Source organism: Phocoena phocoena, chromosome 14 (genome assembly GCF_963924675.1).
Source record: "Phocoena phocoena chromosome 14, mPhoPho1.1, whole genome shotgun sequence".
Lineage (NCBI taxonomy): Eukaryota > Metazoa > Chordata > Mammalia > Artiodactyla > Phocoenidae > Phocoena > Phocoena phocoena.
In genome coordinates, this window is record NC_089232.1 from 87,075,010 (window position 1) to 87,095,302 (window position 20,293).

Here is a 20,293-nt window from a genome sequence, read left to right on the forward strand (position 1 = left end):
CAAGAGAAACTTCTACTTTTACCTCTGAAAGTCAGATGACCTCCCAGCTAGAGCTGTGCCTTACAATAAAATGACTGCAAAGAACATGGGCTTTGAGGTCAGACATAGTTATGACTTTAGTGTTATCACTTACTGAGAAGTTGTCATTTTCAGCAAATGACTGTCCATGCCTCTGTTACTTCACCAGCAAAATGAGAATACTGACTTTTCATTCTTGAGCCTCACACCATATCGGATACAAGGCAGGTTCCATTACTGGACTCTCGCATTACTATTACTAAATTTCCAATTACTTATCACTTCATTTAGGTGCTGAGATATCCTAGTTTTCTTCTTTTCTCTCTATTTTTTCCAAGACAACAGGTACTTGAGAGCAAAGACCCAGTCTACCTGCCCTTGCATTTCCTGCAGCCCTTAGCAGAAAGAGTTGATGCATAATTAAGCATACAGATTTGTTTTACAGAACAAAGTACTATAAAGATAATCCAGAGAAAATCATAGAATCTACTCAGTTTCAGGAGATCTAGAACCACCTACTTTGGCAGTAAATCTGCTTCACAGCTTCCAGATTCCAGACAGTTCTGCATTGGTTACTCCCATTTAGATATCCCATGTGACAGTAGGATGCTTGGGGTCATTGGTATCTCCCCAAAGATTCTTTCATATCACACAAAATTGCTGGTCCAAATATGGGTTCTCTTCCCCCTCAAACTTCAGTTTGACTCAGAGTTTCCTGTGCTGAACAGCAAGCACATATCATCCATTAATTTAAAATGGGATACACTCACTGCTATATTTCTCTCTTTGGTTCCTTGTCTCTGAGCTCCTGGTTGTTCCTTTAATAAGACACTTATTTTTAATAACATAGGTTAAACTAAAAAGCAAATGGGATCAGGTTTTATTTGTCCCTTTTGACAGATCTGGTTCAATATTATTCTTGATATTATGCCTCAAGTGTAAAAAACCAATTTGAATAATTTTACAAGCTTGGAATTAAAGTTGTTTTCACGGTGGATTGATGACTTAGATCATGTACTTAGTCATAATCCAGTGGTTCTGCTGTTGCCACTGAAGCTTGCTCATCCCAGCTGGAGCAGACTAGGAGCCACGGTCCTGCTCTGGGACCCTGCATGCTTCCTTCCAAGAAAACCTCTGACGTGGGCCCAAACCCCTTTGGATCATCAGTAGCCAAACCCTGCAGCTGTACCAGACCTGAGTCCGTGCAGGCCACCCGCACTGTGTTCTGAAATCCTCCACAGAAAGAAACAATCATGGAGGATTTACCTTGGTGAGAATATGAGAAAAGAAAAGAACAGGAGATGCAGTGTCCAAGGTCCAGGCCTGATTTCTGGCTATGTCATCAGTTAGCTTGGTAATCCAAGGCAATTTGGCTATAACTTCGCTGAGTTTGTTTTTTACCCTGAAAATTAAGAGTACAATTCGTTTCCTGATTAGCTTATTATGGAAAAAACAAACAAAAATGTCCAGAACGTTGCTTTTCATGTGACAGTTACTAAATAATTTTTTCTTCTGCTGCTAAAAGCAAACTCAGTACCATTTTTTCATCTCTGGACAACTTAGATTTTTAAATAGCTATGTTTTAAACTGAAGTGAAAATTTTCCTAAGAGTTTCTTTTGGTCTTGGTTTAATCCTTCAGGCCAGATAGTATATAAGTCTTATTCTTTTTTTTGCTTGAGTGTCCTTGACATATGAAGTTATTTTTATGTTCTCCTCAGCCTGTTTTCCATCAAGCTAGGGGGTTGGAATTTCTTTAACTAATTCTTAAAATATATGGTTTAAAACCTCTCAATCTTGCAGTCACTCACATCTGCACAGCTTCTAGTTTTCTGAGATCCCGCTTACATGTGTGGAACTGGATTCATGAAGATATTTTGGCTAGAGGAAAAAGGCACTAATGCATGGGACACAGCCTTCCCACACCCCATGCAAAGTTTTTGGTACTCTGTGGGCTGATGAATGATGGATAAGCCACCAGAAAGGAGAAAAACAATGAATATACTGTGGAAAGTGTCATCAGTGTGTTGCTATCATCAGTTAGATGAGTTCAAATCATCAGAATGCCTCTATTTATTCAGACCAGGGGTTACCAGAGGGAAAATCGGAAGTTTGAAAGAGACACAGGCAGTGTTGTCAACTGGATCTGCCCATTTCAAATTCTAGTGAGTTTTGAGAAAAATGAAAACTGTCCATGGAATATCGGATATTTTTAAAAACTTTGTGATAATTAAATACCTGAATATTTTTAAGTAATAAACACATGCCTGTTGGTACAGTGTAACAGTTTTTAGGTTAGGCTGTATGATGAAGTACTGTGGGTGAGAACAGATGTGAGCCTTGCTGTAGGCTCCGTGAGCACATAGGGCCCTACCTAAATCTGTGGGTACACCTTGGGAGCCCGCCTTAGAGAGGTGATCTGCCCTTCAGTGTTTCTCTAACTTGGCCTTCTTTCTTTTCACAAATGATAACATTTTATTATAGAAAAAGCATCCCAAATATAGGACTTTGTAAACACTGGTAGGTGAGCAAGTGCAACTTTAAAAGTGGGAGAATGAAAGACAGCTCCTTGGAATAAGCACAGCCTTGGATTTATATTCAGCTTGTTTCCAATCGTGTGTGTAACTTTGACGAGTTTCTAAAATATGTGAGCTTCATTTTGCATGTATGTGAAATGGGGATGATAACACTTGTCTCAAGAATCTTCAGGCATGTGTACATAACACCTTTTCCATGTAGCCTCTTCAGTTCTTGTGAACAAATCTAGGTGACGTCACCCATAGCCAGTCTTTAAGAGAACATATCACGTGAAGGCAGCAGACACTAAAAATGTGTCTTATTTTTGCTGCTCAAGAAAAATGTCAGGTTTGTACATTCTTTGGAAACAAACAAAAAACAAATCAGTGTATTTTAGTTTACAGTAATCCTTCCAAGCACTACTATGCAAGGCTCTGTTCTTAGTGTGGAGAATCCCAGAACGAAGAAGACAAAAACAGAGCTTACCTTCTCATCAGTGCAAACTGATCATACACAAGTAAACACACAAGGAGGGTGGTTTGATGTTGACAAATTTCATGCATAAATGCAACCTGGAGGTGGTATTTTAGATGAGGAGGCCAGAAGAGAGGAGGTGACACTTGAGATGAGATCTATGGGGCAATGAACATATAGTCATGGTAAACACTGGAGATAGAATCATGGTGATGATGGGACTCCCAGTTTATTGGACAAAACATCCAGGTTAAAAAAATGATAAAAATAATTGTAATATATCGTCACTGGGAATGAATTTGACTCTTGCTTATGGCGGGCCCAATGGATCATTCATATCAAAGAGTAAGTATTCATGGTGGGCAGCAAGGACCAGCCACAACTAAAGTTGCATATTTTAATGCTGTGAGTATAATGAGGAACTACAGCTGACTGTACCTGGGACAAAAGACCACGTCATGGTAGCTGATAGCACAGACAGTGAGCCGGTGAAAAGGAATGAAGGCTGATTTACTGCGTGATGGCTATGGACATGTTATTTTTCTGCATGACTGTCTTTTCTCATTTTTAACATAGAGATATCATTTTGTTGCAAAGATTTACTAAGACTATATTCATAAAATACTTCACAACTTAAGATTTGTACATCATGATATGTATACGTGTACACATATACATACGTTCATATATTTACATCTATAGACACACTTTATGTAAAATATCATATATTTTTCATTGAGGTGATGTAAACATCAAGTGAAATAAACACATATTCACATAGCAGGCCTGTGAATGGGATGGTTTTCACTAAAAGCAAAGGTGAGAAGCCCAATTGCCTAAATCCAATTGGAACACTTCACCTTAGGCATCTTGCTGGTTTACCTACTACTCCAAAGAAGATAACCCCTTGCTGCCTCAAGACTTGTGGATGAAGTTTTGCTCTTATATGACGCTGATAAAAAGCACAAGATTCTTTCTGATACTATGTGATGATCATATTTTACGGTAATACATGTCTTTTTCTTTTTTTTAAATAGTGAAGATCTCTGAAGTTAAAGAAAAAAATGGAATGTCTATGAAAAGTGATCATGCGTTCAAATTATATAAAAATTTCAAAAGCCTTTTATATTTCCCAGATGATTTTAGCCAAGCAAATTCAACATCAAGTCCACACGACGATAAATTTGTGTTTTGATTGCAAGCATACATATGTTAAGGATAACCCTACATTTGGAGGCAAGTATAAAAGAAGAGAGCACAAGAGTAAATTTTAGGTCAGGCCCCTAAAATGTTTAGAAGATGGCAATTCCTAGGTAACAAACCATGCTCATGTGTTCTTGAAACTGCACAATGAGATTTTAGTGTGTATATTTGGCTTCAGGTTGGCTTCAGATCAGTACTGGGTAAATATTGTACATGAGGATGAGGTTTTCTTAGGCCTTAATCTTGAACCCTTCAGATCATTCTAACCTGAAAATAAGCCTCTTTAAAGAATCCTACAAAAGGATTTCAGACCAAAGCCGGTGGCATGATAACATGATTATAAATCACTGATCTAGCTGAATGACTGCAGACCATTAAGAAAGAAACTGCTATTGAATCAGCAAAACCCTTTAATTACTGATTAAAGATATAAGCAAGTGACAGGGGCTACAGTTTTAGTCTTGGGCCTCATCATTGTGTCTTCTTGTAATTGGTCGGGTTCTACCACAGATCTATATTTCAAATGGATTTTTAGTTAAAAAAATAAAAAGAAGAAAGAAAAGCTTTTCAATTATATAACCACGCTATACATACACACACATTATTATATCTATTTATCTATCTATTGACAGAGAAAAAATGAACATGTTTATAAAATACATAAATCTGAGAGAGCTTTGAATGGAATATAATTGAATAAAAACAGCCATTTTCTTTAGAAAGTGAAATTATAAGTGATTTTTTCATCTTTGTATGTTTTATGTTTTTCCTTTCATCATAAAGATATATTGCTTTTATTATTTGAAGAAAAGTAAATCCTATTACCATTTTTTTGCTACTAACTGCTTCAGACTTTTCTTATGTGCAGAAATTCTCCTGTACCAAACATTTTAAAAACAATGTAACTGATAGAACCCTTTTCTCACTATTGACAAGTGTCATATCATATTTGCGGTTAAACATGTATCATTGCATGTAATTCAGTGTCGATACGTGTTACTTTCTAAGAATTAATAATTTTGTATTTTTCCTGAATTTCTAATAAATGTCCAGTACTGCCCCAACCCTCCCTGACACCTCAGTTTATTTAAACAAAAGTAGAGTGTTGGAATCTAATAGGTAGGGAGTACTTGCACCGTGAGTTGTGTGAAGAGGATAAAGATAAAACTTTTTTCTTTTACTTTTGGGGCTTCTGAAGTATCTTTAGAAGTAAGCAACTGCCTCCTACGTATAGGGAACTTGGTCTGGATGGTATAAGTCTAGAACTAGGGACACCAGTTAGTAAACATTTGATTTTGTTCTACTCAGTGGCACACCTGTTTCTGTCTCGAGCTGGCATTTAACCCTTGTGCCACTAGCTGTTTTTCTCTTCGTGACCTGTGTCCCTGAGTCTGTGACAAGCTTCTTGGGAGAAAGGAGTATGTTTCCTGCTCCTGGGTCTTCTGCCCCCAACGCAGAGCACAGTGATTCTCTCTATCTCCTAGGAGAAGCCCAGAAGGTGTTCCTATAGGCACTGTTCAGTCTAGTATAACCCATTTTACACCCCCAAACACTGATTGTATGTATTTTCCCCTTCTTTAATCAGATAATACAGCAGAGATTATTTACAAATTTCCTAATTGTAAATCACAATTGTAGTCCTGGGTAAACCTAGGGTTTGGGGGTATATATTGCACTATTTGGATTGCTATGCTTTCTTTAAGATTTAACATGTAATTGAGATTCATTAGGAGTTTGGCCAGTCATTACCTCCTTTTTACTACTATCGTATTACTCCCCAAGTTTGGTTTTGGTAAGAAGGTTACGCCATTGTCATAAATCACAGGAAGGCATGCTATCTCATTCTCTGTTCTCTGGAGCAGTTTCCATAAGATGGAATTATCTGTTTATTGTGAGATTTTTTTTTTCAATGAAATCTCCTCTATGGAAATCTAGCTTCTTGTTCTCTCTGTAGGCAAGTATTTAAGTTATGAACTCAATTTCTTTAATGTTGTATAATTATTCCTCTATTTCATCTCATCCATTTTAAGTTAACTCTTTTCTAGGAATTTGCCCATTTCCTCTAAACATTCAAAATGATTGACATGAAGTTTTTGATGGCATTTTCTTACCATTTTAAAGACAGCTGGATATGTAGCTGAGTTCCCTTATTCATTATCAATATTATTTGTGTCTTATCTCTTTATTTCTTGGATGAATCATTCCAGAGGTTTGCTGATTATTTAAACAAACTTTTAAAAAATATTTGAATAGTTTAAATACTTATAGATTTGTAGAAAAGTTGCAAATATAGTACAGAGAATTCCCATATCCCAGGTTCATATATTTGTCACAAATAAAAATCTAACATGGATACAGTATTATTAACTCAATTCCATACAGTATTCAGATTTTACTTTTATTTGTTAATAGTGCCCTTGTTATGTCCCAGGATTCTATCCAAGATACCACACTGTATTTAATCAACATGTCTCTTTAGCCTCCTATGGTCTGTAATAGTTTCTCAGACATTGCCTATTTTTCAAGATCTTGACAGTTTCAAGGCCAAGTAATTTGTAGAATAATCCTCCATTTGTATTGACTTGAGATTTTTCTCATGGTCAGCCTGAGGTTTTGGGTTTTGGGGAAGAATCCCAGAGAGGAGAAGTGCCCTTCACTACCACGAAACATCAAAAGTCCTGTTATCAACATGACATCCTGTAGGTATTCCACTTGACGACCTGGGAGATGGAGTGTTTGCCAAATTTTTTCACTATAAAGTTTCTTTGTGTATCCCCCTTTCATACTCTCTTCTTTGAAGCAAGTTACTAAGTATAGAACACACGGGGGTGGAGAATGCACAGTGAGGAAGGGAATTAACTCACCTTATCCACATACGTTATTTGGAATTCTCCTGTAAAGAAGATTTGTCTCTTCTCCCATAATAATTTATTTATAAAGTCCTTTATTTATACCACTATGGACTCAGGACATGTGTTTTATACCCTTGATTTTAATCCAATACTGCATTTTTTATCTTGTTTCTCCAATTGTTCTTCTTTTGGCCTTTGGGGGCCCCTTGGGTCCTTTTAATAAACCTCATTCTTTGTTTTCATTTTCTGAGCCCTCCCTTCCTTGGGGGGAATAGGAGATGATTCAGGCACATTATTATTTTTATGACCCAGATCTAGAATCAGCTATTTCTCCAAGGAGCCTGTGGGGCTTTTATTAGTTCTGATTTTCTATGTGTAATTAACTTTTAATTTAATTGCTTTGCTTTCAGAGAATGTACTCCATACTATACTGTTTGGTTTTTATTTTTGAAATTTGTTAAGTCTTTCTTTATGGCCTAGAATCTGGCAACTTTTTGTAAATGTTTTACATGTGCTCTGGAACAGCAGTAGATAATTGCTGGGTACAATATTTTATAGATATCTAATAAATCAAGTTTATTGATGTTTATTTTCCATTTGTATGTAACATTTAAACTTTTGGGTGCCCTTAATTAATTCAGAGAGAGGGGAGAGAGAGATGTGTTGAAATCTTCCAGTATAATGCTGGGCATGGTATTTGTGTTGCAATTCTATCATATTTTCATTTTTGCTCATTTGAGGCCACTTAAACAGTGCATCTAAAATGGGTCTGTCACATACTATGGAAGGTCCAATGCGAAAGAAAAGTGTAGGACCCTGGTCATGGGCAGAGTGGTTAATATCTTCTTCCCACAGGCCCGCCGCCCTGACCCAAGAATAATGCCCAGTGCACTGCAAACTCACACTGGTACAGGTCAGGTACTTGGATTGGGGGTGAGCAAGAGACACCATCAAGTCATCTGCCAAATGCACCGTGGTGCTGTCCGGTCACTCTGCTCTAAGACATCGTGGGACCCATGCCCATCTTTCACATGTGCATATACAGTCCACTTCTCAGTGCAGAGGGAAATGGCAGAATGTGGGCACCCCCGATTGATGTGACCAAGGAAGCAGAGAAAGAGGAGGCCAGGTAGGGACCAGGGCTCCTGGGGGCAGGTGTGAGGATCAGAAACTTGTCCCTGGGAGGTGGAGAGGTGGTACAAGCCATGACCACATGTGAGCTGAAGCTCCAAGCCACTGGCATGTGTTCCATGTTTCGCTGAATTTCACTTATAAAAATAATTTCAAGGTGAATAGTATTAAAAATTTAAAGATGGCTAATGCAAATCATGAAAACCAAGATGCAGGGTTCTCCTGAGTGCAGGACTCTGTATGACCATGTTGGGGCACACCCAGGAAGCTGGCCCTGCATGCGTGTTCTTTCTGTATTTCTTGTTGAATTTTTAAAAATTAATTTTGTAATAAATTTGTTTATCCACAAAATACTTTTTATCTTAACATTTACTAAGCCTTTATTCATTATTATTTGCTCAATATATCTTCGTCATTTCATTATCAATGTTTTGTTTGTTTAAGTTGTGCCCCTTGCAAATAGTACATAACTTCATTTAGTAATATATTTATTTATTAATCTATGTTTCTCATATTAGTGTTTTCCCCACTTACATTTATTTATTTATTTATTTTTGGATTTTCTTTTTTTTGACTGGGGTATAGTTGCTTTACAATGTTGTTAGTTTCTGTTGTACAAAAAAGTGAATCAGCTATATATACACATATATCCCTTCCCTCTTGGACCTCCTTCCTACCCACCCCCATCCCACCCATCTAGATCATCACAGAGATTTACATTTATTTTGATTTGAATATTTCACTTCACCCCTTTAACTTTGTACTATCTACTGTCTTGATTTTTCAATACATTATTTTCATTTTCCCCTTTGATTGTTTTAAAAAAATAATTTACAATTCCAGTACTCCTTTAACTGATAAAATGCAAAACATCTATTTCTATGCATTTTGTCACTGTCAGTTTTAACATGCATAATTATTCAGTTCTGACGTTTATGCCTTAAGTCCCATCCTAAAGAACAAAATAGCTTTAGAATCTGTTATGCCGATTCTTTCTTCCACTGACCCTGAATTTCTGCACACATGCTATTATCATCGATTAAGTGTTTTGATAGTAATTCCTCAGTTTATGTATATTAAAATACCTTTATTTTGCCTTTATCCACAAAATCATTTTTGGCATGCATAATTGAGAATTGGCATTTATTTTTATCTCATCTTTTTGAAGACATATCGTCCACTGTCTTCCAACTTCCATTATTAGGTTGAAGGGTGTAATGTAAATGTAATTTTTTTTCCTTTGTAAGAAAGCTGTCTTTTTCCTATTTAAAATTTCTCCTTCACTTGAGTTCTCTGGTTTCACTACAATTGGTCTAAACGTGGTTTTCTTTGTTTTAATTCTGTTTGTCACATGTTGTTTTTACTGTGGATTCTGTGGCTCTAACTGTAGACCCATGCATTTCATTAGTCTTAAAGAAGTCCCTTTTATTAGCTCTTCAAGTACTGCCTTTCCCCTACCCTCTGTAGTCTCGCCTTGTGGAGTACCCATTAGATGTTGGATAGACTTTCTCATCCTACCCCTTTATCTCTTGAATTTTTCTTCAAATTTTCTGACTCTGGTGACTTTAGGCTGCATTCTGGGTGAGTTTTGTGGATTTATCTGAGAATATGCATTTTCTCTTTATTTAATCAACTGTTAAATAATTAATTGGGTTATTATGTCTCATATATCAAACACACACATTTATATACTTACAGATAGATACATCTATACCTATCTACATCTGCCATCTAAATAGATATATCTCTACCTCTACCTATATCTATATATCTAGACTATATATAAATGTTTTATCTGTTATTTTTCAAAGCTGTGTTGTCATTTAGGAGAGTTTCTTGTTGTCTTCTCAGTTCATCGATTTAAAAATATACATATCTGATATGCATAACACTAAATAATATGTATCTTGTAATCCCAATACCAGGAAGTCTAAATGTGCTGCTTGCATTTCTAACTGAATCTCATGCACATGGTGGCTCTTTTGTATGTTTGCTGATCTTTGACTGCAGTCTCTCATATTTGGTTTATTGTAACACGTGGAAAGCCAGAATCCCGAGTCTGAGGATGTTTTTCAGGGGGGGACTTATGTTGGGTTCTATTTAGATCTTGGGTCACCATTGACATGGGACCATTTTGTTCTGAAACACTGGAGAATGATGAAGCCATTGGACGCAGTGAACAGGTTTGATCAGGTAGGAATACAGACTTTCCTTTGATAGTGGGAAGTGACTTACAAGTAGTTTGAAAAGTGTAATGTGAGTACTGGTGAAGTTCAGAACTTCAGAAAGAAAGGCTGAAGAATGGTTTTTGTAGAAATAAAAAAGCTGAAGCCCTAAGTGTGTATGAGATCATGAAAGGACTGAAAAAAATTGTAATTTTAAAGCTTTTCTATACAGTAAGTTTTCAAATTACGATATATTTAATGGAAGGAAATTGAAAGAAGTAAAGATTATTTACTATATATATAAACATATATAAATCTTTTGCTCATAATGTGTGTATAAACACACACACACACATACAATGGAATACTACTCACCATAAAAAAGAATGAAACTTTGTCATTTGCAAATAACAAATGGATGAACTTGGAAGGCATTATGCTAAGTGAAATAAGTCAGACAAAGGAAGACAAATACTATATGATATCACTTATATATGGGATCTAAAATATACAATAAACTAGTGAATATGACAAAAAAGAAGCAGACACACAGATACAGAGAACAAACTAGTGGTTACCAGTGGGGAGGGGGGAGGGGCAATTAAGGAATGAGGGGGGGGGAGGTACAAACTATTGGGTGTAAGACAGACTCAGGGATGTATGGCACAACAGGGGAATAGAGCCAATATCTTGTAATAACTGGAAATGGAAAGTAACCTTGAAAATTGTATATTTTTTTAAATTTAAAAATTATATATATAAACACACACACACACACACATACAGTCCTTGGTGTAAGTTCAAATATAATATGGCAGAGTGAGAGAAGAGTATTTAGCTTCAAGCTTCAGCTCTGTAACAGAATAACCATCTGCAGAGTGGTTGCTAGTTGTCATTCTTCCCCAGGAGCAGAACTGACTTTTATTTGGGATGGCAAAATGCACAGCAAAAGACTGCATTCTCATCTTCCTTGCAAGTCTGTGTGGCCACTATCTGTAAGTAGAAATTGTCACTAGTGTATATTCCAGAAAATACCTTTTAAAGTGTGTTGACTCAGGGACTTCCCTGATGGCGCAGTGGTTAAGAATCCACCTGCCAATGCAGGGGACACGGGTTTGATACCTGGTCTGGGAAGATCCCACACGCCGTGGAGCAACTAAGCCTGTGCACCACAACTACTGAGCCCACACGCCTCAACTAATGAAACCCACGCGCCTTGAGCCCATGCTCCGCAACAAGAGAAGCCACTGCAATGAGAAGCCCGCGCACCGCAACAAAGAGTAGGCCCCACTCCCCGCAACTAGAGAAAAGCCCGCGCGCAGCAACGAAGACCCAACGCAGCCAAAAAAAAAAAAAAAGTGTGACTCCGCTAGGAAGTAAATGTTCTTGTTCTTCCTTTCTTTCCCCTTTTTCCTGCCAGAAACTAATATCCATGACCTGTAGTAGCATCTCTGAACATTTAAGATGGAGGCAAATGATGTCAGCAGAAAAACAAACACATCCGGGGCTCTGATAACTTCCTGGATCTACCACACAGACAGTGGCTGTCTGATTCCAGAAAATCAATCAAATACACCCCTACCTGACACACTACGGAACCTTTATCAGGAGAGCTGTGACTAAACTAAGATGAAAATAGTATCTGCCTCACGGGGTGGATGAGATACACAATGATAGAGATGAGTTTGTAAGACCCTAAAGGGCTGAAGATGAGTTACTGTGTGTGCAACTCAATAATCCAGGAAACATTTCCATATTGCTTATTTTCCAAATGCACGACATCTTGTTCATGTAATGTTTAGGAATTTTTAAAATCACCGCCCTATTCAAAATGTGTGTGTTAAACTCTAGCCATTATTTATGTATTAGGGATGGTACATTTTATTTCACATCTTGGTGCCAAATGTCCAATTCTATGGGTTAGAAGGAGAAAAAGAGGAAGGAAACAGACTTAAAGGTGGCCATGTCGTAAAATTTAGCCTTTTTGCTCTTCATCCTAATGTTGTCGCCCCTCCACTGCTTTACTGAGAGTGTCAATACAGTAGGTGAGGTGTGACATCCCCTAACTTTCTGCAAGCCTTCCCTGTGACAGCTAGTGTGGTTTCCCTAGTCTGGGCTCCTGAACCATAACTCTCTTCTTCCTTGTTACACACGGAACCTCTTAGATACAACTGTTACCCCTAAAATATTCCATTTTTGACATAAATGAGTCATTTTTGAATCCTAAGAAGTGGAACAAGTTAATCAATGCTGCATTGGCTTTACTGCCTTTTGTTTCCCCATCAGCAGCTACATGGCCCTTTGGAAACAATGGCAGGATCATTGACAGTAATAGGCAGGGAGCAACGTGTATAGTCTAAGCATCCAGACTTGGAATGAGGTCTCCAGAAAGGTTACTTGCATCTGTAAGGACTCTAAGAAAGTACGGGGAATCATATACGTAACATCACTGGAAAGGAATGCGGAGAATACTTTCAAAATTCTCATGAAGCAATAGCATACGTCAGCTCTGGTGAAGACACCCCAGGGAAATGTACTTGAAAAGCCTGAATGTAGAGTGAGTGTTAGATTGTAATCAGGCTTGTCTAAGCATTCTGTAATTTCATCCAATTATAACTTTTAAAACAGGAATGATCTTGGTTTGCAATCTTTATAACAATCAGCTTCTGACCAGAAACCTTTCTAAGAGCTAATGAGGGAAAGACCCTTAAGATTGGAAGAAAGATCCACAGTAGCAGCATTGAAAGTTCGCACAACTTGAAAAGAATCGAACACCCCAGGAAAATTATTTTCTTCTAGGTAACATTTTCAATTAAATTCAAAAACTATTTACCATCTTTGTGTTTTCTGGGAGGCAAATTATATTAGGTATGGTCCCTGCCCTGGAGGAGACTTCATTCTATTGAAAGGCAGGTGATAGGCTATTCAAAAGTTATGTCTAAAAACCAAAGTGAGGGTGAGAAACATTCTGAATCAGGAGCTTGGGGTGATTCCACTAGTGAGGACAGTGTGCAGACGAGTGCTAGTGAGCAATGGTACGGAGACGGTGAAATGATATAATACCAATGGGACAGATGAATATATTGGTTTCCAAGACTGTGACTCTCGAAACCAGGATGGGCTCACAGCAGAAACGAGGGGGTGGGGAAGTGACAAGACGGGGCTCCATGTCTCCAACTCCCACTGGAGATGAAGCAGTTCTTTTAAACCTTATAATATTGTCTACATATTTTTTTGTGTGAAAATACTTTAAATTATTTGAAAGCCACTAAATTTGACTACAGAGCAGGAGTAACAGTGTGGTCTGTGGGCCTCTGAGGTGCCTTAAGAGTCTGTCAGGGGACCATGAGGTCAAAACTATTTTCACAGCACCAAGACATTTCCACCTTTTTAAATTTGCTGACGTTCATCCTGACGATACAAAAGCAGTGATGGGTAAACTGCCAATGCCTTACCGTGAATCAAGGCAGTAGCACCCAACCATGCATCCCAATACTTAAAGACTATTTTGATGATACTAATGAATCAACATTGTAAAATGTTGTTTCTGGCTATTATATAATGAAACATGCCAACATTTGGGAGATTTGCACAACTCAGTGAGGTAATATTTTATTTTCTAAATGACCAATGCATGATGTTACAAAATTATGATAGGTAAATGATCCATTCAAAGTGCAAAATAGACCAAGACGATTTAAAGTAAGCATACTAAAACTTAACTGATATGCTTTTGGATTTCACATTGAAAGTAAACTTTTAAGAAACTACTGCTTCTTGAATTTTGGTTTGCATTTAAGTGGAATAGTCACAAACATCTGAAGGGCTATTAAAATATTCCTCCTTTTTCCAACTACATATTTGTGGGAAAGAGGATGTTCTGTGTATATTTTAAACAAATCAACATATGACAATGGATAGAATCAACAAATATATATATGATTATCCAGCTTTCATTTATGAAGTCAGATGTTAGAGATTTGCCAAAATGGAAAATAACATCACTCTTTTAACAAAAATTTTTGGGGTTTGGAAATTACAAATTGTTTTTTACAAGAAATACTATGTTCATATATGATGGGCATATTACTGTTATTTTTACATGAATTATCAAATAGATAATTCAAAAATTTAAGTTTAATTTCTAAGTATCTACAAATATAACACACACAAATAAAATAATACTTGGTGTCCTCAGCAGTCTTTAAGAGTATAAATGAATACTGAGACAAAAGTATGTGAGAAACTCTGATGTATCAGGAAAGTAATTAGAGACAGATATGTAAAGATACACTAGCTCCAGACCGTGGAAGTATGGAATGTCACTGCAAAGAGCTGGCCTTTTATCAGAAGCAATACATGAAGATATTATAGCCAAAGAGTAATGCTTTCCTAATTACACTGGACTTAGAATACAACATTGATTAGGATAGGAAGTGACACAAGGTGGGAAGACCAATTAGAAGACCAGCTATAATAAGGCTCTTCCAGTGAGATCTTAGAATAGAAACTAAGAGAGTGTCGTTTGAGAATTTGCAGGAATATGAGTCAGTGACTGATTAGATATGGAAGGAGAGATTGCACAACATTGGGATTCTTGACGCAATGACTTGGAGGATAGAGACTCTGAAGGTGTTCCCTGAGACTCCAAGAGAAAAAGGTACAGGTAGAGGAGAGATTGAGGTTTCAATTCATGGCGCGCTGAATTTTTGTTTCCAGAGACTCACACGGTAGACTGGATATGGTGGGAGGAGGCTCCCCGAGAGGTAGTTGGGCAGTTTGGAATTCAACTTGAGAAAAATATCCAAGCTGGAGGTGTATGGTTGATTCTATCAAGATGGAAGGGGTCGTAGAAGCCTTGGGAATGGAAATGGACACCAGCGAAAATAACACACGTAGAGATGAAAAGTAGATATGTGGTATTTCCAGGCGGTGGGGCAGCGGGCAGGAAGAATAGGAAGAGTGAGAAAAGAAATCATCAGAGGCAGGAGAATATAAAAAATCCCATAGCAACAAATAGGGACAGGAAATTTTTGCAAAGAGTAGACTTTGCGGGACTTTTCATTAGTATCATTTACATAATTGCTAAATAAATGGCAAATAGATTTTCTTTTCCTCTTCTTGTGACACAGAGAAGAGATACTCACAGCTGTATAAATGGATATTTTTTACTTAAGTATAGCTGATATTAACTTCCATATATTCTTTTGCTGAGTTGTATTTCTAAGATTTGCATGGTATTCAGATACTTAAGCAATTTCAAATCCAGTGTTCAAGTAAGCCAGTTACTTGCCTACTGCTGCTGGAAGAGGCAAGGAAACAGATTATTTCACAGAAATCTGACATGGATTTCACTGGGGTAAAATCAAAGTATTGGATGGTGCATTGACTTCTGGAGGCTGTAGGGAGAATCCATTCCTTCATTTTACTAGATTCTAGGGGCGACCTGCCTTCCTTGGCTCATGGCCCCTTCCAGCTTCAAAGTCAAACATGGCCAATCGAGTCTTCTTAAGTCACATCATTTGACACTGAGTGTTCTGTCACCCTGTTCTACATTTCAAGACCCTTGTGATTACACTAGACCCACTGGAATAATTCAGTATAATCTCCCTACTTTAGGATCTAGTGATTAGCAGACTTAATTCTATCTGCTACCATAATTTCCCTTTGCCATGTAAGTTAACATAGTCACATATTCCAGGATTAGAATGTGGGTGGGCATCTTTGGGGACTGTTCTTCTGCTAAACTCATGTGTGCTTACTGACTCATTAATTATTTAGTAAGTATTTATAAAACTTAAGAAACCAAATCATTAACATAGCTCTACTGAGTTCCTTTTCTTTAACTGAAAAAAGTACAGAAATTTTTATGTCTTTTATTTGGGAAGAATTTTATGAATAACAAATGCATTTTATAAAATGGCAAAATAATTTCCTTCTTAAGTTACATTAATCAAAGCATGCCAACATCTTGCAAATCATACTTGTGGCAAAAAATTATCTTTGGAAGACAAAAGTTTCTGAAAAGCTGTTGATGGCAGTGGTTCCTCTGGTGTAGGAAAGAGATACTCTTTTTGTGTTATATGATCTATTGTACTGCTGAATGTTATTATTTAAAACATAAATATATGTAATTTGCATCATGAAATTGATTTATTCTTTGCTTGATTTAATACAATATGGTTTTCTATTTTACAAAGCACTTTTGATATACTGTATGATTTGCTTCCCATATCAGTTTTTATGCGTTATTATCATTTTGTTGTTGAAAAATTTTGAAATATATTTCAGAGATTTGAAGTAATTTGCCCAATGTAGCATGTCCACTAAAATATTAACAATAGAATTTAAACACATATCTTTTCACCAGAGAGCTTTCTCTTTCTACCATGCCATTTTACTATTAAAATATGTAATTTGGAGTTAATAGTTAAAAGATAATGTCAAGTCTCCTGATGGCTTATTTTATTATATTGCCTAAGAGGCCCTACAGTCATGGAAATTGACTCTATTCACTGGAGGCCCACAATTAAAGCTGATTTCTGAAAACTGTGCATTCCAAGTCATCCTGACAGCTGATGCAGGCAGATGGGTTTCTGCATGTTAAAAGGTGGTGTCTATTGTTAGAAGCAGCACAGGTACCTCATATGGAGCAACTGGGAAAAACTAATGCACCTCCAACCCCACCCATCCTTTTGAGGGAAAAATATCATTCTGGTAAAGAAGATACTCATTTGCAAAGACAGGTGAAGGGAATGTATTTTTGTTCCTGTCACGTTAAATGCAAAGTTTGAAACTTGGGCATTTGAGAGAAACGTCTCACCTTTGGAAATATTCTGAAACAATACCAGTGTGTATGGTTTCTTCCTACCTGGAAAACATCTGCTTAGTTGTTTGGTGAAACTATATTAATATGGTCTAAAAACAAATGTTACAATACATATTTATTTATTTATTCATTTATTTCTAATTCTATAAAATATTTGAGGAGCATAAGTGAAATAGGAAAAACATACAGGACATCAAGGCAAAAACCATTACTGAATGAAGTTGTCAATAAATAACCTATCATAAATTAACTGTGATCCCTTTTCTTCAATTATAAATTTAATCTGGGCCATGTCAATTCTGTCTCTTTTTCTCTTTTTGTTTGTTTCTTTGTTTGTTTAACTAGACCGAGATAGCTGCTTGGGTTTCTGGAACAGAGCCCTGGACCATGTCTTATTCTCCTTTACGGTGGAAATCTGGAATAACACTCAGGAAATTTAGGAACCTCCTTGTCAAATTCTTTTTCAACATTTCAGTCACGTTCGATTCAAGTCCTTGATTTCAATATCTTAACTCCCTTCAATATATTTATGATGATCAACATTTTCCCCACTTGGAAAGGCATGGAAATGAGTTGCCACATCTGTAATCATTGAGCAAATGCCATAAATATGCACGAATGTGCTCCTAGCTCTTATTAGGACTGTACACAAAGGTAGGGGGTGGGGGTCGATACCTTAGAAAGACTTAATATGTTTGCGTTTGACAATAAGTCATGACTCTATCCCTGGACTTCTGTAAGTGTGTTATTATCCCACAGCACCTCATTTCTATTTACGTGAAGCAGAAATATGGGATATATGAAGAGTCAGCCAACTTTTTCTGTGAATGGCCATAAGTAAGCATTTTAGAGTTTATGGGTCTGTCGCAACTACTCAGTGCTGCTGCAGGAGCAGGAAAGTTGCATAGACAATACGTAATGAAGGAGTGTGGTTGTGTGCCAATAAAAGTTTATTTCCAAATACAGGTGGTGGGTTGAATTTAGCCCATGGGCTGTAATTTGCTGACTACTGGGTTATGTACTGAGTACCATAAGTCATTTTACCTTGCAGTGAAACATAACAGAAACTCATTTGTCTAAAATCATATTGAAAAACACTAAATAAGACATTACAACTAGGTGCCAGGAGGCTGGAATGCAATATGATACCGGGTGGGGGGCTTGGAGAATAAGTAGCTTCTGTTCCTAGTTTTGAAAAATAAATCCAGAATGCAAATGATTAGCTCTATAACCTTATCTAGATTTTCTGATCTCCAGATAATCATTCTAAATCATCCTTGTAAGAGTCGAGATCTGCTCTACCTACCTCACTAGAAGCTAAGACATCTCTGGGTCTCCATTTCTCATTACATCAATCAGGGTCCCAACAGGAAACAAATGACATCCATTGGTCAACGAGGAGAGCTTACTGAAGGTATTACTCAAAGGGGTACATTCAGGGTCAGGAAAAGCAACATGAATAAGGAACTAACTTAGGGACTACAATAGTGGAAAGACATGACCAGCTCTAGACCAGAAGGAGAACCTGAAAAGCTATTGAAGGAATTCCAAGCTAGGAGGGGAGGGGAGGGTGAGAAAAAGGGAGGAAGGGAGACGGAGCCTGAGCTACAGGAAAAGGCTGTCTGACACAGCTCCCATCAACCTGTGGCAAGACAAGGTGAGAGCTGGGGAGATAAATGCCATGATTTCTACATTTTGCTTAGATTGGGAAATATGGGGGGAGGAACAATTTTGTTACAGTGTGTGAAAAGAATTTAATCAAGAGATTAGTTTTATAAACTAATTTTTTGAGTTTGGAGTGTCTTTCTTTAGTCAATATCATGGAGGTGTTAAATGAGCAGTGAGATACCAGATGAGGAGCTCAGCCTCGAAGTCAGGAATAAAATAAAACTGAGCACCGTGAGCATATTGACGATCTGTATTGTCAAAGGACAATAAGAGCCCAAGTGGGCACAGAGAGTGGAGAGAGAATTGAAGATGTCAGACCAAGAAAGAGCTCTGGGGTACTCCCACATTTAGGACTACCAGAAAAAGAAAAGACAGTGAAGACTTATGAGAAGTGGCCAGTCAGGTTGGGAGAAGACCAGCAGAGTTTGGTACCATCAATTCCATGAAAGAAAATTGTTTCAATTAGGCGAGGAGGGTCAAAGTGTTTTGAACACCCCCGCAAGGCCAATTACAATGTTGGCAGGTCATGAATATTAAATTTAATCTCTCCTATGCAGTGTGATAGGAATGGAAGTAACATTAGAAGATCATTGAGAAGTAAAAATTTGGAGAGAGGGCATCTGAATATATTTTAGGGAATTTCTTCTGTGAATCAGAAGAAGCAAAATTATAAAGTAGCTTAGGGGAATGTAGGATTCATCTGAAGTACGGAATTAATTTCATGTTAAGGCGAATATCCAGTGGAAAGAGAGAAGTGATGAGTAGGGAATGATGGTTTTTCATAAGAAGGGGAAATAAATGTTTAAATACTTATTGGCTTTTAGAAGAGCAGAGATGCATCTCCCTTTGTAATGGTAGAAGAATGTATATTCTTAGAGAAGAATTAATAGAGAAGAAATATGTGCGAGGAGGGTTGTGAATTTTGAGATGATAAATTCACTTCTGATTGCTTCTATTTTCCCCAACCAAAGGATGAGGTGATGTCATCAACTGAGACAGACTGGAATACCCTGTGGGTGAAGATTTGAGAATACAGGGAATTTGGCAAAATTTTAATAGAATCACACACAAGATTAGGGAAGTAAATTTACCAAGATTAGGGAAGTGAACTTACTGAGGAACGTAACAGGATTTCCCAGATCTGAGGTGGACTCGTTTCCTATCTGTGCTTGGCGTGGCTGCAGGGTAACCTTCAGCAGCTTCAGAACACATTCAAGAGGACCGGGGGAAATGGACATGTCTGCAGGGGCCTGGCTGTGGATGATCCAGGGAACAAAGCAAGTAGGAGGTGAAGTGAAGGGAGGAAGGTGATGGAGAGTGAAACAGTGGAGAGTCAGGACTGAGGAGCCTTTATGAGGGTCAGTTTCAGTGGGGATCTGGAGTAAATGACATGGAAGGACAGAAGATGGAGGTCAGGGAAAGCAATACTTGTGATGGA

General features: G+C 37.5%; 1 pseudogene; it reads right to left on the minus strand.

Moving 5' to 3' along the window:
- Positions 1 to 1,036: 1,036 nt before the first annotated feature.
- LOC136133635 (heterogeneous nuclear ribonucleoprotein C-like) overlaps positions 1,037 to 20,293 on the minus strand; it is a 62,007-nt pseudogene continuing 42,750 nt past the window's right edge.